The sequence below is a fragment of the Mus caroli genome, chromosome 6 (assembly GCF_900094665.2).
Source record: "Mus caroli chromosome 6, CAROLI_EIJ_v1.1, whole genome shotgun sequence".
Lineage (NCBI taxonomy): Eukaryota > Metazoa > Chordata > Mammalia > Rodentia > Muridae > Mus > Mus caroli.
The window spans coordinates 38,319,049-38,342,647 of record NC_034575.1 but is presented as its reverse complement, the minus strand read 5'-3'; the positions used below and the strand labels follow the sequence as shown (position 1 = coordinate 38,342,647).

The 23,599-nt window shown below is 38.2% G+C and overlaps 1 protein-coding gene across 3 annotated transcripts in view; it reads left to right on the top strand.

The window, feature by feature from the left end:
• Tpk1 (thiamin pyrophosphokinase 1) overlaps positions 1-23,599 on the top strand; it is a 320,069-nt gene that overhangs the window by 5,399 nt on the left and 291,071 nt on the right. The gene's annotated exons all lie outside the window — the stretch shown is intronic.

The following is a 23,599-nucleotide window of genomic DNA, read 5'->3' as shown; positions in this document are numbered from 1 at the left end:
AGCCTCACAGCTCTGTATGTTTGAAACTTTTAACAGAAAGGAAAGTGTATGTTAGCTTGACACAATGTGGAGTCATAGAGAAAGGGAATAACCACAAAAGGCTGTCTATCTTAGGTTGGCCCATGGGCCTGTCTGTGGGGAGTTGTCTTGGTTAGATTTATTGCTGTGAGAAGACCCAGTTTGAAAGTGGAAGGCATCTGTCTCTGAACTCAAGAGTGCATGCATTATGGTTCTTCTCTGCTCATGACTATAGATGTGATAGGCCTACCTGCTTCAGGCTCTCAGCTACTGTGACCTTCCTGCTATAAGGGATTGTAACTTGAAAGGGTGAGATATAATAAAATTTCCTCCCCTAAGCTTCTTTTGTTACAAGATATTTTATTAGAGCAACGGAAATAAAACTCAAGACGGAGAAGCAGGAGGATTGCTGTTCAAGGCCATCCTTGTCTACCTAGTGACTTTCAGTCTAGCAGAGACTACAGCATGATGCCCCATCTCAAAAAACAAAACAAACACCAACAAAAACCCACAAAAAGTTAAGATAAAAGTTTAAAATATATTTTACAATATATGTCTATTAGCCTTTTGCCCATTAGGACAAGGCTCCACGTGGGAGCAAACTTACCTCCATCAGAGACCAGGAGAGATGCAGTCCTCTCAGTACATACTCCTATGTGTGCCTAAGCGCTTACAGGTTTGCTCCACCTGACAATAGCCCCACCTTATGTACCAAGCCTTTCATTAAGTGGTATGTCATTCTTAAGCTGTAGCATACTCATTAGATAAAGTTAGAAAACAAAATGAGCTGCGTGTGTATTTCAGTGGCAGAGTCCTTTAGTATGGATATGTCCCTGAGTTCCATCTACCACACTGCCCAAAATAGAACCACACTCCAGCCCCTCAGAGGCTGCTGCTGTTGCCACAGTATATGTGTGTGTCATTCCTGATATTTACTGTGTATAAATAGGCACTTAAGCTCTTTAAAGTGAAAAATGGAATTATGATATAAATTGCTTTAATCAATTTATGACTCTACTTACCATATTCCATAGCATGCAATGCTGTCACTATCCAGGTTTTCATTCTAGAATGTGCTTTCCCAGGGGCTTTCTTCCATTGAGGACCACCTGTGCACTGAATCCAGTCTCTTTGAATCTGCCACACTTGTTCCTCACACTTTTAATTCTCCTTGACATTGTTGACATTTTTAAATAAAGCTTTTATATCAGCTTTAAATAGATTTGATAGAATAAGAAATATAGCAATTTGATATGTCATACAGCTCACTTTAGAATATAACTTCCGAGTCAAAAATTCCATTTTAGTCTCTCCACATAATTTGATCTTCATAAATAAATTTTATGCTGGTAAGGCTTTTATTGATCACTTTACATTTCTTTGCAAAAAGATTATATAGACTTTTAAATTTAGAAACGATTCCTTTGAGCATGATGCTCTTGGGAGTTATTTCTTCTAAATTGAATTACCATTATTGAGGTTTATTCTAAACTTGATTACCATTTTAAGTATTATTAATGCACATTTGATCCAGTCAGCATAATTATATTACAGACTTTTGTAATAACTAACATTTACATGACATTGTATGCTCAGCATAGTTCTAATGCTTCAATAGGGCAATGCCTGTGGAAAATTTGTGGAAATAAAAGGCAGCCTAACTTTGAGCTGTAGATGTCCTCATCTTAGTTATGAGACCTTCCCATGTCTATCAGTTTCTAGGAGCCTTAGTTTCTTTATATAAAATAAGAATAAATATAAACATTAGGTCCCTGGGAAGTGTAAGGTAATTTAAAGTCAGTTTAAGGAGAGAGGTCTGTTCACATGTTAAGTTCTCCTATTAGAACTTTGTACTAAATAAACAACAAACTGATTATTAGACCTACTCTAAATTAGTAACTTTTTTTGTTTTTTGTTTTTTTTTGTTTTTCGAGACAGGGTTTCTCTGTGTAGCCCTGGCTGTCCTGGCACTCACTTTGTAGACCAGGCTGGCCTCGAACTCAGAAATCTGCCTGCCTCTGCCTCCCGAGTGCTGGGATTAAAGGCGTGCGCCACCACGCCCGGCTGTAACTTTTTTTTCTGATAAATTTTTAAATGAGATTGCTATTTGTTTGAGTAAAAGCATTTGGTCCATTTATGTGAGGAAGTTCAAGGTAAAGCTAAATGAATCTCTTACTCCAATTACATGCATTCATGCTCATTAAACTTTGTTATTATATATGCATATGGCTAGTAATTCTGCACCAGCATACTGTTTTGATTAAGTTGTTAATGACTTGAAATATTCTGCTCAATGTAGCTATTATATTTCTGGGCACTTTTTTTGAAAATGTCTGATCAAATATAAGTTGTGTGTAATAAAACCTGAGGGAAAATATCAGCGTTGGCCAGTTCCAGTGGCATACGTGGATCAGCTGTCTTGAAATTCTGACCCTTATCAATGATAAACACACTCTCTACAGGCCTCCGATCTCTGGATTGTGTCCAAAATTCACATTTCAAGATCCAAGTGATAACATTGTATGTTGGTATGTGCCAACATCCTTTAATCTACTTAGCAAACCAGAGGAAAATCTGATGTGTGAGAATAGACTTGACTATTGTGAATTTGTAGTAGAAACTGGTTTTTTGGTCATACTACACAGCCAATGTGGGACAGTTGATAGACTTCCTGGTTTTGTCTGTTCTCTAGATTTGTGTTCTGTATTACTGTAGCTACTAGCTACATGTGGCACTTTAGCATCAGAACTCTACTGCTTCTAGAGCTGACTATAACCTGAGTAAAAAGACAAAAACTGCCCACTCTGTTATTAGAACATTTTCCACATTTTGTAACAATATACTGTTACCTAGGCAGCTTTAACTAAGCCACAGTTGGTAGCTCTAAGAACAGATTGTGACAGGGCAGAGAGACAGGTCAGTGGTTAAGAGCATTTTGGTTCTCACAGACATACTAAATACATATAATTAAAAAGTTAAAAAATATATAAATCTTTTTTTAAACATCAGAACTTTATTTTCCTACAATTATGAATGCCAAAAGTCCAAGATCAATTTCTTTCGATTTGGTGTGGTTTCTTCTGTCTTCCTTTTTGTCTTGCAAATGATATTCAGTTCCTATGTGCACACATGATTGGCAGGTGTTCTGTGGTTAATTTCTCATTCTTATAAAAATGCCAGCTTTGTTTGGATTAATACCTATCCATATGAGTTCCCTCCAAATATAGTCAAATTCTGAAATATTGATTGTTAGGAATTCAACTATGGTTTAAGTTTGAATTTTGGTTTATGGTTAGTGGTTCTCACGATGCTCTTTTGGTAGGAGCCACCACCAACAATTGCAGTTCCCAGTCAGCTATGCAAATATAAACTTACACATTTGGCATCAAGTAGTAGTCCTTGCTGTTGCTGAGTTCTTATATATGGTATGTAGGTCTGTTAAATGTGCTTTTTAAAACTTGCGGTATTTTTCAGTTTCTGGCAATTTTATAAGTACATAGCCTGATTGTCGTTGGAGGGACTCTTGTAGCCCCATGATTACCAAATAAGGAAGTTTAAAAACAAATCACTGTAATAGGCTGTAGTTGGCATGTAGAATATCACTTTTTTTTTTTTTTGTCTTTCTTAGGTGCTGTATGAGTATCTGTACATTTCTGTTTGTTCATTTAATACTATTTGATTATCCACTGTTAAAGAAACATTGTTCAGTAGTGTTTGTTAAGATGCAGTAAGGAAGAGTCTGTTCATAACCATGGAGGTGTATACAGGGATCCCTGTAGCTAGATCTTGTAGTGTTCCTGAGAGATTGGACTTGATGTGTATGTAGCATGGTCAAGAGGGACTTGGTAGCCACAGAGCAAGGTGGGCAATCAGTAAATGGAACATTTTTAAGAGGAGACATTAGATGTTAGGGAGTTTTACCTTTAAAAGTCTGTAAGAATTCTTGCTGAGGACAGGGTACACACACATTAGTTGGGGGATGGTAGAGGATGAGAAGCCCCATAGGATGTTGTAGATGGAACTTAGCTACATCATGTTTTGAAGGAGATGTACAAAGGGCCTACGTGAAGGTTCAGATCCTGACCAAAGTCTGGCCAAACAGAATCTCTGTTATAATATGGGTCTTGCTCTGTGCTACAAAGTAACTGAGAAATGTATAGGAGGGAAAGTCTAGGAATATGCTCACCAGAGGTAGAGAATTTGCTTCTCATGAAAATGAAGAAGGCCGAGGAGGAGAAAGAGGAGGAAGAAGGAAGAAAGAAGGGGAAGAGGAAGAAAAAGAAGAGAAAAGAAAGAAAGAAAAAGGAAGGAAAGAAATTTACTTTGGTTCATTGTTTCAGTCCAGGGCTGCTTGTTCTGTTTCTGTGGGCCTCTGGTAGCAACCCACAGTACTTGAAGGTAAGGTGCACTTTGTGGAGTAGGCTGCCCATCTCTTGGTTTTTGGGAAGCAACATCTCCTTGAAGGAACATCCCCAACCTGTACCTAATGACCCAACATCTTCAGTAGGCCCTGCCTTTCAGAGGTTTTCCCACTCTCAATAGTTTCTGGTGACCAATCATTGGAGGACAAGTAAGTTTCAACAACAGGTGGTTTAAGATAATAAACACCATTTTGTATGTTATTAAAATGTTCCCAATAGCCTCTTTAGAGGAGGCAATTTTATAATTTCTTTAAACTAGTATCTTTAAAATGTTGCTTTAACTTGTAATCAGTATAGAGGTTATAGATGGTAGGGCTTACATTTCCTATTCTAAGTTTCCAAGCTTCAGGAGGTGGTTTATATTTCTGTCTCATCTTAGTTTTGATGCTAAGTCTTCATTGGATACATTTGATATATATTTAGTTTGTAATTTATCACAAATGGCAGAGAAACCTCTTTGCAAGGTTGCTGCTAAGGATTGTGGTAATGTATTGTCAGGGTCTAGCTAGGAAAATCTAAAAGACAAACTGGACTTTAGAGTTTCAAGAGTTAATCCAAACATTCTTTTTCATTGATCTACGAATAGCCTCATAACTTTGTAATTAACTTCACAGACAATGAAAAGAATATCCCTTCTCCAGGCTCGGCCCTGGATAAAGGTGTTTGAGCTAGATGGAGGGGTAAAACCTGGGTGTTCTGCTTATGTGATTCTTTGTGTCAATATGGTTTTGTTGATAGCACTGAAGTAGTGTGCTTGCTTTTGAAATCTAGCAAAGGGTGGTCCTTGAGTACAAAAGAAGTTTTCTTGTCTTAAGAGTGCATATCTCAGAGAGCGAAGCTGTCACACAAAATCAATGTCCATCTGAACCACTTCAGAGCAGTGGCTTTCAGGTCCTTTGTCTTGTCTCAATGAATGAAATTTGGGACAATGGGAGGGTGAGTTTAGAAAGAAGTTTTATGAAGGAATTATAGGTGGGAGCAGAAGACAGCTTCTCCATAGAAGGATCATGTACTATAAACTGGGTACCATCAGGCTGCTGTTCTCAGGGCGATTACTGTGGCAGAAACTGGAGTGAGGTGTGGGGAGGTGAGCTGGGCAGTCTACAGTGGTGCCTCTTGTCAACTTCACTCCTATGGGGTACTCATGTAGGTTGTGGAAGAGGGGAGGGAGGAAGGCTGACAGGAGTACAGGTAAGAACCTGAGCTCCATTCTGGCCAAGGCCAAGCCAAGGGCATTTCCAGCTTCTGGCCCAGGATAAACAACTGAACTTCCTTGGCCAGTCTGTGTCTTCTGTTCTTTATCATGCTGAAACTTACCATATTTCTAAAAATAACTTTAGAAAAAAAGGGGCGTGGGGAGGACTCATCTCTGTGGAAGGTAAAATCTGAGGCTACTGCTCAAGTATTGTAGTCTTTTATTGACTGTACAGGTTACTTAATCCTATTTCACTTCTCTAAAAAAATGCAAGGCCATCGAGTGTACTTGCCTTGGCAAGTCGCTGCTTTGACTGCAATACGTTCCTTGTTGTATAATTCATAGTTGTTGAGCTTCCCCCCTTTAGTAGTCTAAAGTGCACCAAGACTTTCAGGCTTCACAGTACACATGTACTTTGTATGTATGCTGTAAATTTTAATTTTCCCCCAAGTTTGATTTGATGACTTTTATTTGTTTGTGTGTTTGTCTTTGCCTTGTTTATTGATGTATGTTTAATTATGTTTGGTTATATTTGATGACAAATGTTGCAGTCTAGCTATTGTTAATGGGCAAATTGTTTTACTCATTTTAAGCAGTATCTCATCAGGGTTGAAAACTCCACTCCATGCAGAGCATCTGTCTTCTTGGCCTCAATCTCCAGGGCACTCCTCTCCCAGTCATTCTGGTAGTATTTTGATAGTTATGTTACATGCATTTGGAAACTAAGGGAATCTGATTTGTTTAGATTGAATAACTGAAAACATAAAGCACAGCTCTGAAGGCACTTTTAATGTTGTCAATCATACTCCCCACCCCCTGAATTAAAACGGAGATGATAAAATATATAGATTTTGGTACATTAACAACACTTGGCTTTTGAGATACCATGTTTCTGCACTAACTTTCTATTTAGGGGAATTTTCTTTTCTTTTCCTTTTTTTCTTTTCTTTTCTTTTCTTTTTTTTTTTCTTTTTTGTCGTTTTCTTGGTTAAATACACTGGAAAGTATTATTCTTTGTAGGTGGCAAACAGATGCTCAACATGTAATTTGTAATTCATTCTCAGTGTAATCCTACATTTATTGCACCCCTGTTTTTGAAGCTACTTATTCATTTGTCAAAAGGACTAGTTTCTTTCATCTTTTTCACTTTCGGGTACTTTGAGCTTTTGATGTACGCGCAGGTTGTGTGAGGTTCTGGCTCCTGCCACAATTGCTGCTGAGAGGCTTGCCCTAGACTACGTAAGAACACTGCACTGGCAGCTTCTTCCTCACCCAAGTGCTAACTCTGTGAGCAGGGAGTCCCGTGTTTGCAGAAATCCCTGCAGCTCCCCGTTGTGTCCAGCGTGTGTTCTCCTGTGGGATGACTCTTCTGTTGGAACAGAATCAGGCAGCTTTGTCTTTTGAGAAAACATACACCTTTGTTAGTGTTGACACAGTAACCCAACTCTCGTCTCAAAAGGAAAACAGATAACTTATTCTACGCCAACAGCGAGTAAGGACATTTCTAGCCTTTGGGTTAGTGGAAGCCTGGGGTCCATTTCTACATTCCAAAACCACTTACCTAATAGACACAAAGCTAATCACATATAGAAGTTCTCAATAAACGACTATTTAGGTGCTAAACTAATCTACAATGATTTAGTTCTGTGCTTTCAATATTCTGTCTCTCTAATCACTGGAATTGTAATCAGTCTCACAGGCTGTTTAATAGAAGTATGGCGCTTTCTTTGGCACTTGCCTTCACATTAGACAAACAGGTATTAAAAATATGTATTTCATCATACAGCCTTGTGGCTAAGGTCAAACATACAAATACATATCAAAATAATGGAAGCTTACCTTTGTTTTTCTTCATTTGCAACTTAAGAAGCATAGAAAACTTTGATTTGATTTTTTTATTTACTCTTTTAAATGTTGAAAGATCTGATCTAGACTATTTTCCAAGCTATTGATGTCGTTTGTTGAACTATCACTTGTGCCAAGAACAGTTCTAGGCATGAAGGCATCCCAGGCAATCTCCTTAGGCTTTCTACTTTCCAGGCCCACCATTCCTTCCTAAATCTAGAACCTCCCAAAAGCTCCAGGAGACCTTGCTTCCCATGATGTTAAATGACAACAGCTGCAGGATATTTGTAACATGAACCAGGGTTTGTGGTTTATCATCAGATGAAATTGAGCTTCAGTGGAAGTAAATAAAGTAACATCGAAACCAAAAAATAAGTCCACACACTCTTGTATATATTTATGAAGCGTTTGTGTGGTATACTCAAAGCTACTCTACTGAAATTCTAGGTGTATATAAGAAACACAGCATCACAGTGCTCACCTCAGACTGACTGAATAAAACCCTGCCTTACTTTCAGTAGTACATGCAGGTCAGACTTCAGCCCCTTAAAATTTGGGACGCACTGGCAAAAGAAGCCACATTTTTCAAAAAAGAATGAAAACAAGCAAAACCTCACATGAAATGCTAATTTAATATGCTATCCAGTTTTCTTTTTAGCTAGTGATGCCTGGTGAGTCTTCTATAAGCTTTGCTATTGTGGGGGTGACTGTGCGTGTGGACAAGGCATAGTGCAGAGCACATTTTTTTGAGTCTCCTGCTACTGTCCTCTGTTCGAGCAGCATCGCCAGGGACTGTCTTCTTTGGGGTACTTGGTATCCTTTTCAAAATAGATGTGTATGATTTTGGTTCTGTCAATATATTTGGTACAGATAGAATGAAACTTTCCACATGCTTTTGATTTGATGCTGCTTTGAGTATTGGCGAAGTAAATCTAAAATTTTTATATGTAATTACTAGCCCCAAAGTAGTATGTTAGGAAACAAATGCTAAAACTTGAGTATTGTAATGGTAATCTTTTCAGATTTAGAACCATGCAATAGAATGATGAAGTAGATTGGGGCGTGTCTGTACTAACTTTCTGAGGATTAATAAGGAAGATTTACCCTGACCACGCAGAATCATCCCATAGGCTGGAGCCCAAGATGGAGTATTGGGAAGGAGAAAGTCAGCTGTGATTCTCTCTCTGCATTTTGGTCTGCCCTGAGGTGAACTGCTCTGCTTCAACAAACTCTTCCTGACATTTCTGAAAATGAACAAAATAAGTCTCCTCCCCACTCCCTAAGTTACTTTTGTCAGATACTGTGCTCGCTCACAGATGCTAACTAATACAAAAGGATTACAGTCAGGAGTGGGTCCCTGAGGAAACTGCTCATCTGAATGATGCTCTCTAAATTGTCCCTGTAGGCAAGAGGCATCCATGAATGAGCATTTTTTCTCAGTTGGCTTCATCGAAGTAGTCACATTGTCACAGTCCTTTCTCTGATGACACATACCATGCCAGTAAATGAAACCATCATGTTAATTTTGGGAAATGTGCTTTGAAGACTAATGATTTTGGAAACTAGTAGACATTTTTTTCTGATCCTTCCTTCTGTTTTTCTTCTTCTTTTTCAGGGAATCAGGACTTTAAAATTGTTTGCTCTAAGATAACAGATCCAGGCCACTGGCCACCTGAAAGTATGCCCAGGTTGTGCCTTGTGATTATTGTTTGATCTATATAGAAGGAACATGCTCCTCTCTGTCTTTCTGTCTGTCTGACTTTGTCTGTCTCTCTCTCTCTCTCTTTCTCCCTTTCCTTTCTCCTGCCTATCCCCCTTGTGTGTGTGTGTGTGTGTGAGAGAGAGAGAGAGAGTTTATTGAACTAGTACTTTGAGTCTCTTAATGCCTGTTGCAGCATATTCACATATCTTAGCAGAAAAAACAAACAAACAAATGGTGTGTATCTTCATAGAGCTTATAGGCTAGTAGGGCACCTGGATACAAATGTCAGTGGAGTATGACAGGGAGCTCCGAATCACATGAAACACATGAAACAAAGCTGGGGGCTGTGGAAGGATTCTAACAACTCTCTAATTTTGGAAATCTACATCAATGCTGTATGAAATTTTGTATCTGTTAATGCATCTTTTGGAGTGTACATTCTTGGGAGTAGAATTATGAAAGGAAATATAACACCTGAGTCTCTACTACAAATTTCTAGATGGCTTCTGAGAAAGGGTGAATCAAGTTGACTGAGCAGTTACAGCATATTAGTGTCCTTTTTAGTATGGCCTTGTAGAATGCCCTAGAAAAATTTTTTTCTAGACATTGTGTTCTGTAGCCCAGGCTGATCTTAATCTTGAACTCCTTGTGTGTGTGTGTGTTATATGCATATGTACCTCTTCATATGTGTGTGCAGATGTAATTGGGGCCCAGATGTTAGCAATAAACTCTTCCGTTGTACTCTACTTTACTGTTTGAGACAGGGTATCTCACTGAATCTGAAAGTAAATGATCATGGCTAGTGTAGCCAGACTTTGTTTTTTATTTGGGTGCTATGGATATGAACTCACATCCTTATACTTATTATAGCAGCACCACATTGCTGAATGAGCTATCTCTTCTGGGCCATGAGCTTATATTTTTAATCTTTCTGCTTCTACTGAGTACAGGGTTAAAGGCGAGTAATACCAGTCTTTTATGCAGTGCTAGGGGCCGAACCCGGGGCTTCATGTGTGCTAGATAAGCATAGACAATCTATCAAATGTGTGTATTTCTAGCCCATCTTTGCAAATTTTGGTGGAAGAATCTATGAAAATTATTTTTGCTTCTCAGCTCCTCTATCTTATAAGACTTTTTCCTTACTCAGACTAGCACTAATCATTATCCAAATTGGGAAAATTTTTAGGACTTGAAAATGAACAGAAGAGATTACTAAGTGTCTTTTCTGTGTAATATGGGTTTGTCTCATGGGTCCTGCAATGACTTTTTGGGCTACTCTTCTCTTTCTTTCTTCAGATAGACTTTTACTATGCTGTGGTAGTACAAGCTAATTAATAACTGCACGCATGATTCTTATTTACAATATTGCAAACAATTTCTGTGCAGGGGCCATGTAATTGATTTCTACCTTGATGAACAGATGTTCTAAGATACTATAGTTAATTGCTATGTGGCAGAAATTATAAAAATACCCAGTTAACCATATTCTATTTTAGTAATGCTTTTCATCATTCTCCCATGCTCAAGACAACAGCAATGACAACAGCAACAACAACTGGAAAAAAAAAAACAACAACAACCAAACAACCCAAAACCAACCAAACAAAATCCCAACAATTCCTTTTATTAAATAGTGTCTCTGTTACTTTCCAAAGGACTGGCTGTCTTGATGCTTAGAGGATCCTTGTTACAGCAGATGTACCATTCTTAGATAATCAGGAAATAGATTTTAAATTGTTGACTCATAACCACACCTTGAAATTTGTACTAATATCCTAATTAATTGTTGAATAGTTTCTGGCTTGTGATCATTTTATATTTGTAGGAAACCAAAATTTTAGTTTTTTTTAAATTATGATTTAATCAGTTAAATCTTTGCTGATTTAATTGTTAAGAAACCTTTTTTTTTTAATTTGATTTTTGTATAGTTGATATATAACAGCCGTTATAGAAAGTGACTATAAACCCCAAAACTATAGAATCTAACCTTTCACAACATGGTGCACACTTGGCGTGGACACAGGGAGTGCTCTGCTTAATGCTGTCTTTAGTGCTCCTGGAGAAAATGCATGCATGTGGAGATGCAGCAGAAGGCACTTTCCACAGGAAGGTGTGCAGAGCACACGGGCTACATCATGGCAGAGTGCCCTGGAAGCAGCCCAGCAGGCATTCTACCCCAGTAATGCTCTCCTGATTTGCTTTAGCAGCCCAGCAGCTGCCTCCGAAGCTAGGAATTTTCAGGTGGTGAGAGAGTCTTAATTCCTCAGCAGCCAATCTCAGCATGCCTTGTCTTTAGTCCTGGAAAAGATCCAGAAAGGGATGACAGAGATAGGAAAACAACCTCTAGGACTTTCTGGATGTTTCTGTTTTCTCATGCATTCTCTAACAATGATATGGACACAGTAGCGATGTTACACTTATTTGGGCATCAGTTGCATAGTTTTATGTGCTTTAATTCCCCTAAGCTTGATCCCTTGTGCTAGGTATTACTTTCAAAGTATAGACAGGACTCTCGTCCCCGGCCCCCACCACCAAGGCACTAAGTATTGTATTGAAATTTGTTTTTATTTTCTACCTTTTTCTTTTTTTCTTTTCTTTCTTTCTTTCTTTTTTTTTCTTTCTTTTCTTTTTTTTTTTTTTTTTTTTTTTTTCGAGACAGGGTTTCTCTGTATAGCCCTGGCTGTCCTAGAACTCACTTTGTAGACCAGGCTGGCCTCGAACNCCTGGCTGTCCTAGAACTCACTTTGTAGACCAGGCTGGCCTCGAACTCAGAAATCCGCCTGCCTCTGCCTCCCAAGTGCTGGGATTAAAGGCATGCACCACCATCCCCACCCTCCCCCCTTTTTTTCCTACCTTCTTCAAAAATTTTTAAAAAAAATATTTTTTTATCTGAATTTTGGAAATAACACATTGCAACTTGGTGGATCTCCAAGGAGTAGAGAGGAACAAACTGACATGGGTAGAGCTCAGAGTGGATAGCTGAAACGGGACCTCAGGAATCCCCAAGGACTGGAGAGAGTGAGAGGACAATGAGAATTTCCAGGTGTCTAATGCCCAAGGCTTTAATGCACTTTTCAAGACTGGAGTAATTTAGGCCTGGGAAGTCTGGTTGGAACTTTATGCAGTTTGGGCTTTAAACTATAAAATAATTTAATTCTTTAGTTTCTGCTATCTTGATCTACAATTACTGTTATTCTGGGAACAGGTGGTTTTGAAAAGTTCTCTCCTGCCTGTGATCAACTCACTGGAACTCACGTTATGGGTTTCAGTAGATGACTTAAAGTAAGCCCGCAGTAACTCCTGCTGATTAGACAAATGCAAGTGAAGAGCATCTGTGTGCTGACTGGCTCCAACTAATGACATTCACAGAAGCCACTTCTCACTCTCAAGTGTGCTCTGGACTGTGACATTAGATAGCAGCGAAAGGATTATGTATATGGCAGCAAGGATACTCGAAACCTATCATAAATTTAACCTTTCTATTACTGTTAGGAGATGAGTTATCGTTTCCACTTGTCAGGTAGGAACACTGCTTGAGATAGAGTCCGACAGTACACTTCTGCCCTTCTGTTGTATTTTGAAGTGTAACTGGCTTATGTTTAGTCAATCTCGTTGTGAGATTAAATTGCTTTTATGGCATGTAAGAGTAAGAGCTGCTGATGTAGCTGTTAACAGGCGCAGAAGCACTACTTAGTTGAGACAAGAACACTTCAGAGATGACTGAGTTCTGCAAGGAATTTTCAGCCCCTTGTACTGCATTGAGTCATGTTTGAGCGTGCACACTGATATTAATTTCAGCTTATTTATGTTTCTGTAACAGAGATGATTCTATGTCCTTACTATGCCATTAGGTTTATTGAGGCTGTAATGGTTTGAATGTGAAATGGCCCTAATATGCTCATGTATTTGAACACTTGGTTCCCAGTTGGTAGTGCTGTTTGGGAAGGTTTAGGAAGAACCTTTAGGAGGTGGAGCCTTGCTGTAGGAAGCGCATTATGGGGTGGGCTTTGAAGGTTTATAACCTAGTTCTACTTCCTGGCTTCTTCTCCTTGTGTGCTGTGGAAATGTACTCAGTCTGCTTATTGACTACCAGGCTAGCCTCATGTTCCTGCTGCCAGGCCTTCCTTGCAGTGATGGACTCTGTGCCTCTGGAAGTGTAAGCCAGGATAAACCCTTTCTTTCCTAACTTGCTTTTTCTCAGTGCATTTAATTTTTTACAGTAACAGTGATGTATATACAGGCCATACCTGAGAGTTTTCTATATATCTCCTTCAATTTTTAGAGTGAAATTAGAGATGAGAATAATGAGGTATAGAAATGGTAGTGTAAGGTTTAGATATATTTATTAAATCTGGCAACACAGCTTGATAGGTTACTGCTATGTAGTACGTGTTTGTGTGTGTGTGTGTGTATGTGTGTGTGTGTATGTGTGTGTGTGTTACTGCTGGATGTGGTTTTATTTCTCTATTGAAAAAATTTCTCCAAATCTTTTCATTCTTCTCTTTGAAAACACATTGAACATACTCTCTTCCTGGTTAGGCAGACCAGCACCATCTCTTTTAGGGAATGGTACCTTTTTGGGCTTGTGGTAAGATGATGTGTGTACCTTACCCCTGCTAGTTATCCTCTAGCCTTAGTTCCTCATCTGCCTTTGCAGCATCACAGTGCTGAATCCAAGTTCCAGGGAGATTGGTAACGCTTGGGGTTTTATATCTCTACATAATAGGACTTTGTATGGTATTCTGTACTTCAAAGAGTATTCCATAAATACTGAACAGAAGTAGACTAAAAGTACAGGCACACACAGCAAGTCCTCACAGTTGGATATCCAACAAGTTGTCCTTTTGTCTGAACTAGCATATACTGTTTTCAGCCCCATCATATCATGTCTTTTCCCTTTGGAAATAAGGATATAGTATTGGAAATAAGGAAATAAGGAGTTTACCTTAGAAATAAGGATATAGTATTGGTTAAAGTTTCCGAGAAGCTCATAAACATTTCCATAACACACAGTGTGGCAGAGATATAGTTTCCAGGGGAAAGCTATTGCACCTGGCTTCTGCACTTATGTTAGGAAGTATGATATGATACTGGTTACATAGGAAGAAACAATGCCAGCTTCTCTGCGACATTCCCGTGGTGGCCTTGGATTGAGGGTGTAGCTCTGGAGTAAGCAAGCATTCTTGCCTAGCATGCACAAGACATGGGCAACACTCCACTTTAGAAAAGGGGGGAAAGAACAAAGGAAACAGTGGTGCTTCACATGTGTGAGATCTAAATCACGTTGACTGCCTTTTATGGACTCCAACTCAGCTTTCTTCTTTGGGCTCATTTTATGTATCACAGCTTTAATTGTTCAATAAATCATAGGCTACATTATAATACTATTTTACTCTTAGTGATTGTACACAAGCAATTGAAACTTTTAGTAGTGAAAGCTAATTATAATGTAGAACTGAAATCTGTGCACTCTTGAAGAAGCTTGGAATATATTGACAGGTTTCTTCTTTCTTTTTGAAAATTACTTTAATTTCTTTTATCTCCATTCAGCATCTTAACACAAGCTTTTAGAATATGAACTAATTTTCAGAAGACTGTTCTTTCCCACAATGTTAGAATTCTGCATGGTGATAGCATCCTAAATTTTTACTGAAGTTTGAAAGTAATTTTTTCCTTTTTAAAATAGCAGCACTGTCAAGCCCATGGCAGAATGATGCAAATAATTCCCATGGGCTGGAACTATTCCTATCCTACACATGTAATTTCAGATGTAGTCAATCTTTATGCAAGTTTGAATTCTATGTACCTGAATCAATACTTCACACATGTCAAGATTTAAAAGTTTATTGTATTTTTATCGAACGCTCCATTTTTAGAATTGGCTTGAAAATTAGGATGTTTTGAAGTGTGAGTGCCCACAGAATTGTTGCTCATAAACTCTTCATAGAAATGCAGAAGTTTCCAAACAGTTGAATGTCTCCTAAATGAAAGGTTTTGTGGTTTTCCATCTAACATGTTTTCTGGTGGTGAAGGGTTTCCACCTTGTAATCTGGCAGTTCTGATAATGCCATGGTCAGCCCTTAGAGCTCAAGGTACCTGTGTTGTAAACAGAGAAATAGCTCCAGTTGTATTGTTTAAAAAGTTATAGCAGAGCCCGCAGGTTTATTTAGAGTAGTGGCTTTATCCTGGTTTATTCTGAGTGTAATTTGGCTCTAGATGCCAGGACATTGGTTTCAGATCAAAGGTGTCATCTAGTTTATGAACTATCATTTTTATCTAGATCCTTTCTGCATGCGTGTATCTTTATATAAAGATCTTCCTCTTGCTAGTCTTCCATTTTATGTTCTTCCTGATGAGTTTTTATGCATAGTCCTCATTTCCACTCTTTGAGAGAAATCACCGATTTGAAGTTCATGGAAGACTAAATAGATGATACTGATTTTCTACCCAAGATGCCTGTGACTCTGCCTTGCTCTGTCTAGTAGTATAGAGGTCAGGAACCATGTTCTGGCTGATGAAACATATGTCTGTGTTCTGCTTGTGGTGGCTGACTAACAATGCTGCAGAGTTTGGCTTGTGGGTGATGAAGAAATCAAATGTGTTTTTCCTGAAGAGTAGTGAAGGAAGTTTGATAAAATATATCCTTCAGTGGTTGTCACCTGAGGAAGTCAGGCTGATAGACCAAATTGGCTCTAGACTACAGAGCTGCTTCTGTGGGTGAGTGGTAACAGCAGACAGAATGTGAATTTAAAGCAACAGTACTGAGTACTTCACTTATATAATTACAGATACAGAAGAAAGTCTGGGCAGTCATCATTGAGGAAGCTTCTTGAAAAACAGTATGAGAGTGAGAAAAGTGACAAAATCTTTGCAATACACCAAAAAGCTTTCACAACCTCTAAAATTACATGCAAAGATGTATTATTAGTGAAAAAGACTTGAATGCAATTCTGGAGATTTTCAGTGATTTCAGCATCCAAATTGAAGTCTTATTTTTATAATGTGAAACTTTATGAAAATATACAGGGAAAAGTAAGTACTTTTCCACTGCTTCTGCAGACTAAATATAAATAAATGACTGTAATTTGGTAGGAAAATACTTTTATTTGGAACTTCCACTGAGTATTTATATATATTTCTGTGGAATCTAGTTTGCATTTTGTTGCATACTTAACTAAGAAGCATGGAGGTGAAACTTAAATTGCAAGAGGATAAATTGCTTTAATAGGCTGTCATAACCACAAGGGTAAATACCAGCCTACCATTTATCTTTTATAGTCAGAATTTTCATTACTGTAAAACGTTGCTTTAAAAAGAGCCTTGCATAAATATAATTGGTTGTTTATTAACAAACAAATTCAAAAGCACAAACTTGCTCGACTTGTTGAGGCAATAGAATCTGGGCAGTTATCCATTTCTTGAATTTGATGTTAATTTAGGAATATTATACTGATACTCAATATATACAACTCATGTTGTGGGATTAGTTTAAAAGTATTTTCTTTTTATTAAGTTAAAGTGCAATAATCTTATTAGTAAAATTGAACTTTGAAACACTCTTTTTCTTTAAAATTTTATTAGGAATAATTGAGATTTTTATGCTGCATTCAGTTATGTCACAATTTGCATAATGCTGATTGGTAAGGATGATAGTAAAATGTAAATTGGATTTTGTAATCAAAAGGGCTGGTACAACTTGGTGATTTTTTTCCTCTTAACTTAGAAATATAGTTTAATCTATGAATGGTTGGGAAATGTATATATTAGTTTGAGAAGACTTTCAAAAGGCAGACTAGCATTTTTAAAGTTGCATATTGTAGTATAATGATTTTGTGTAATAGATGTCGTCTTATGTGTGAGGTTACTACAGAGGCCAGCAGCATATGTGAAGAGGGGAGATTATTTGCTGAAATGAACAATCCTTACTTAGAGAGTCAGTCCCCAACTTTCTGTGAAGAGGCAGAGAAGGTGGGAAATGATGTTGTGTGCAGCTGCGGGAAGCTTTAATACTGCAGCAGGAAATGAGCTACCTGTGAAAACTGTATGGAATGTGGTGTGGAACAGCTGTCTGATTTATCAGCTGGAGAAAATGGCTCATGTTTGAAGGTATAGCCTTTACTCCTGGTACCCATCATTGTGCTGTTCAGTCCACAAATATTTGCTCAAAAGTAGAGAAAGTTTGCCAGTTAAAACAATTAAGTCCAATGAACCACACCATTTTCCCCAAGAGTTCTGTGATTTTTTTCCGGATTTGTATATAGGAACCTACAAAGCTTCAAGGTATAAGCCCAGGTATATCAGTCCACAGTAGCCCTGTGGTCAGCTCTGGGGATTTACATCTAGTTCCAACATTCAGACCCTTGGTGATAGTATGTATGAGTGTACAGTTTGCTAAGCTGCTTCTATAGTAGCTAGCTTATTTATGAATATTTTAACAATTATTTTATTTCCTAAATCTATGTGGTAAACATGTTACTTGAGGAGGAATCTCAGTGTAACTTTAAACACAAGTAGTTCCCTTCCCTCTGCCCAGTACAGATGAGTGCTAGAACATCCTTCTGATGTGCCCTCCATCCCACATGCTCCAGAACATTTAGGTTGGATTTGGATTTTCTTTTAATTACAATTTTATTTTATGTGTATGCTTATTTTGCCTGCATATAAGTCTGTATGCACCATTTGTAGTACCTGGGGCACCCACAAGAAGGTATTGGGTCCTCTGGACCTGGAGTTGCAGGTGGCTGTAAGCTGCCATGTGGGTGCTGGGAATAGAACTCCTTTCCAGTGGAGAACCAGTGCTTTTAACTGCTAAGCCATCTCTCTAGCCTTTATTTATCTATGTTTTTGTTTGTTTGTTTTCTTTTTAAATTGCTACTAATTTGTTCTAGGTACCACATTGAGTATTGGTTGGAACAATATTGAGCCAGCATCTAGCCTTCCTGATCCAAGACAGAAGAGTAAACAGTTAACATGATGATTGCTATAAGACACGCAGGCGTGTTTGCAAAGAGTGTGGAATGAAAGGATTTTTCTGCAACAAGGGAGAATAGGTGCGGTCATGGAAGTTATTAGTATGCTAGTCTGTAGTTGCATCTGTCACAGAGAAATGAAATGCGCTAAAACAGCTACAGAAAATTCTTCACTTTTAAGGGTTTGCTGTAATGTTTGCTTTGAAAGATTGTGCTCTTGTTTGAATGCCTGGTTGATTTTTATGGAAAATTTGAGAATCAAGTATTAAACCCTGGGCTACTCTGAGATTAAGAGATTAGAGCAAAAAACGAGGAACCAGGAAAAAAGAGAGTGAAGAATTCACCAGTGCAGCTGGAGGAAGACTGTAGGAGTGCACAAATGTGGATCCAGATAAAGGAAGTACAGCGAGCAGGGGTGGTGAACAGGGTTCACTGCTGTTTGGTTATTTCAGATGATGCCTAAAAGGCAGCCTGCACATTTAAACTCTGGAGTCATTGAAGATTTGGATGTGTTTTCCTTGGCTGCGACTCAAAGCCTCACTATGATACATCTAAACAATTACAATGGAGCTCAAAGATTTTTTTTTTTTGAGACTTTTTTTTTCTATAATGTGTAGAGAGAAATGAGGTAGTCAGTCTGAGCAGGAATCGGTGTGTGTGTGTGTGTGTGTGTGTGTGTGTGTGTGTACTGTGTACACTTTTGAAGGTCAGAGGACAGCTTGCATGTATCAGTTCTCTCCTTCCACAACGTGGTCCTGGGCATTGACCTCAGGTTGGCTGGCTTCACCTGTTATGGAATCTTGTGACCCAGTATGACATTCATGAAACTAAAGTCAGCAACTCAAACAGCAAATTTTAAAATCAAATCTAATACAATATTATCAAAAGATGTACTAATTTGATACTTGCTTGCCAAGGACTGATAGTAGAACAATATTAAAAGTCCCATTTTCTTTTATTACACTGTTTTGTATAAGAACAGAAAACCTCTTTCCTCTCTGTAGGAAAGTCATTGTAACTCATAGTATAGAGCATTTTCAAATCTGAGCTGAGATAGTTCAGGCAGCCTTTGTTGATGTTGTGTGCTTGCATGGCAGAGGCCACTATTGGATTCTTGTGGGCTGCCTGATGTGGGAGCTGAGACCTGAACTTGGGTCCTCTGGAAGAGCAGGGAACACTCTTAACCACCTCTAGTATATGGGAGAGCTTAGGACATGTTCTCGAAGGTTCCTACCTTTGTTCTTTCCAGTCAGCTGAGTAGGCGGGAGCATGAAGCAAGCCTGTGAGTCTTGGTTTTATAACTAGAAATACACTTTATTGAGCGAAAAAGAGGCTTAAATCTATTTATCATAAACTAGAACTTCTAAAGTCATGAGTTATTAGTTTTCTGCATATTCAAAGGATTTATTGATACACAAGAAATAGCACATTGTTGGGTGTTTATCTACTATAAGAATGTGTTTGATTTACTTATGAACTGGAAAAATTCAGAAGTACCAGAAAATTAAAACTACAATGTGTAAAAGGACCGCTTTATTGAGAACAGTAGAGATCAGCTTGTTAAAATGAGTCGTTTTTATAAAATTATAATTGGGTTTCAGTGAACCACAGGGCCATGGCACAGGAGCTAACAGAAATCTCTTATGGAAGTGATGAAGTCGGAGTCCTGAGGTTGTTCTGGACTGTTTAGGTTGCAGGCATTTACTGAAGGCAGAGCACTGACCAGAATGCCTTAGGAGAGATGGAAAGAGACCGGATATCTACCCCTGAGGCCTGGGGTAGAGATGGCTTCAAAATGTAATATTAGTCAAAAAAAAAATCACTCTGTCCTTCCCATTTAAAAATATATGGGGTCAGTGTTCTTATATTTGGCTCCTGATTATCTGATAACTGTCACATGCACAATGAACTATATGCAGAGTACTAACAAGAACTACATCTACATTGAACTGCATGTAGAATCAGTGTGCTAGCCAGTGTTTGATTGGCTTCTTACAGAGCTATTAGCATATAATTGAATTTGCAAGTTACAGAATATTCCATCAACCTGGGAGCTCTATTTTATGGGAGGATTTGTGATAAATTAAGAATATTCAGTGTGCAGGCTGTGGGTTTTGGAGCTTTATCTTTTAGCTGGTATTTTTGTATATGCTTGTGGGTCACATCAAGTTTTAGTCCCTGTTCCTAAAATAATATTAGTCATTTACTTTTAAACTTCCTTTTAAGGACTATAATTCTCTTCTTGACAAGAGCATAAAATTCAAGTGATGAATTTTGTATTTTGTACTTACTTGCAATTGAATTTTATTTCTGTTAGAAAACTAGTGTGAGCTTGGATGAGTTGTTTTGTAGAAGTCTCTACACTGATTGCATGGTGGCTCCAGAGTTTTCCTTCCCTGGCACCAAGTGTTTTCTTTTTCCTTATTCTTCTCAGAATGTGTTCTCTTGATTATAATCATTATGACTCCCCAGCCCATTTTAATGAAAATGAGTTTGGATGTCTCAATAAAATATCCCCTTTGTGTTGATTTGTATATTTCTGCAAAAGGGATATATTGGTAGCTAACAACATATTTATTTATTTTATTTACCTTGGGGCTCTGATAGAATCCTGGTGGTAAATGTTTGGCAAGGGTCCTCCATATAGGCATTATTAGAGATGTGCATTGTAAGAAAATTCTAGGAATACCCCCCATCAGTTAGTCCATTAATAGTATCTGAAAACTTAATATTGGATCTGAACATTTTAAGGATTGTGGAAATATCACAATAGTTACTTAGCATATATTTCTATTATACCCATTTTTGAAAGATTTATTTTATTTTTAATTACGTGTGTGTGAGTGCATGTAAGCAGGGATAACTAAGGGACCAGAGGCATTGGATCCCAGGAGCTGGAGTTATAGGTGGTTGTGAGCTGCCTCACATGGCTGCTGGGAATCAAACTTAGACCTCAGTGGAGGCACTGTGTTCTCTACATCACTAGATAATCTTTCCAAGCCCTTATAATACTTTATTTTTGAATGAGGGTATCAAGTTATATCCATTAAGATTAACTTCAACAAGCTATTTACGACAAAGATTTCTTTCTTTCTTTTTTTTTTTTTTTTTTTTTTGGTTTTTCGAGACAGGGTTTCTCTGTGTAGCCTTGGCTGTCCTGGAACTCACTCTGTAGACCAGGCTGGCCTCACACTCAGAAATTCGCCTGCCTATTTCTCTTTAATTAAAATATATATATCGGTATATTTCTTGCATTTATGTCTGTGATCCATGTGTGTACAGTTACTGTGGAGGCCACAGAGGCCATGGAATTCCTCGGGATTGTATTTACAGACAGCTGGGAGCCTCCAAGTGAGTGCTGGGAACCAGAATCCTCTACAAGAGCAGCCTGTGCTGCTAACTGCTGAGCCTTCTCTCCGGTCCCTACTGTATTAAAGCTGCATTAACTGCTAAGTACTGTTTCCCAATTCATGTATTTTTGTATTTTTCTACTTGCAGATGTTGGGTTTTTAGGTTTTAGTTATTTTTCTAGTGAAGAGCATAGAGCTGTGTGCTAGTTAGTTTCATGTTAATTTGATACAAGTTAGAGTCATTTGGGAAGGAGAAACCTTAGCTGGAAAAAAAAAAAAATGCCCTCATCAGACTGTCCTGTTGGCAAGCCTGCGGCACATCTTTGTGACTGTGATTAATGAGGTCCAGCCCAGCCTGTTATGGACAGTGTCATCTCTGGGCTTGTGGTCCTGGGTGTCATTAAAGTCAGGGAACCTTGCTCCTCCATGTCCTCTTCTCCAGTTTCTTGTGTTCTTGCCCTGACTTCCCTCAGTGATGGAAGGTGACCTGTAAGTGTAATATGAAATGAACTCCTTCCTTCTTAAGTCAATTTTGTCATGGTGCCTTATCACAGCAGTAGAAATTCTAAGACAAGCTGGGTTACGTTTTTGATCCTGTCCGGCAGTTTTTAGCCCGTATATGTGTTTGTGTCAGTTTCCCCACATTCACGATACAGAAATGTTCCATCACCATAGGCAACTGTGGTTCCTTTCATGGACTCACATCTCCTTTTCCTCCACACCCATGTTTTAAGTTTGACGATTTTGTCTGAATAGGACCACGTAAAGTATGTGATTTGAGATTTCCTGTATTAATCCAGAATCCTCCCAGTTGTCTAGCATATCAGTAGCTCACTTTTTCTTATTATTTTATTTTATTTTTTTATTGCTGAGGATGTATGGTAAGGATATGGCAGTGTAACCAGCTACCCCTTAGTGAACACTTGCTTGTTTCTAGTTTGGAATTTTTAGAAATAAGAGTTGCTGTAAATGTTGTGTGGATACGTGTTTATTTCCACTGAGTAAGTGCCCAGAAGTGTAGTTTCCGTGTTGTGTAGTAGCTGCATAGTTAACTATTAATGGATCTGCCATATTTCTCTAGAGTGGCCATTCTCAGTGGTGAGTGAGTGCTTAGTTTCTCTGTGCCTTTCCATTATTTGATATGTCACCACATTTATTTTAAACATTCTGAAAGGTGTATAATGATAATGTGATTTTGATTAGAATTTCCTATTAACCAATAGTAGCATTGTTTCTGTGTGCTGATTTGTCATCTTTGTGTTCTCTAGGGAGAACTTGCTTTTTCACTACGGAATTCTGAAAGTTAATTTCCTTTCCCCTTTATTAGGTATATAGTTTTGAGATGTCTTACAACTTGTCTTTCCATCCTTCTAAACAAGAGGGCCTTCCACAAGATAAGTTTTAACTTTGCATGGCCCAGTTTACTAAATTGTCTTATGTAATATGCATTGAACATTAACCTTGAAAGTTTTTAATAATAAATTTAGGTTTGAAATTTTAATATAATTACATCATTTCTCTATTTCCCCCTTTTCCCCCTAACCCATCCTATGTACCCTTCCTTTGAAATTCATAGCCTCTTTCCTTTAATCCTTTAATTGTTGTTAAAGACACACACACACACACACACACACACACACACACACACACACACACACCCTGATGCTTTAAATACAACCTACTCAGTCTGTATGCCACTGGTATGTATAGGATTTTACCATTTGCACTGCCCTGGGACTCTCTGTCCTGCTCTCAGCATTCCTCTGTTGCCTGTAGTTCATTGTCTAGGGTGGAGGCATCCTGAGCTCACTCCGTTAGCCTTGAGTTACCAAAGCCTTCTCCCTCCGTCCTGTCTAGGCATTCATTGTTGGCAGACTTTGGTGTTGCTTCCTTTCATTTTCTCTTTGCACTAGAGAGCTTATATACCTGCAACTATTTCTTCTATTTTTATTATACAGTTTCTATGTGTATTCTTTTCATTGTTACATAGTTTCCTAGTTGTATGTCGGACTTGAAGTATAAAGTTAATCATTATATAACTGCTATAAAACAAAATACTTACAACAGCGAGCCTGTAAATAGGAAATGCTTATTTTGGT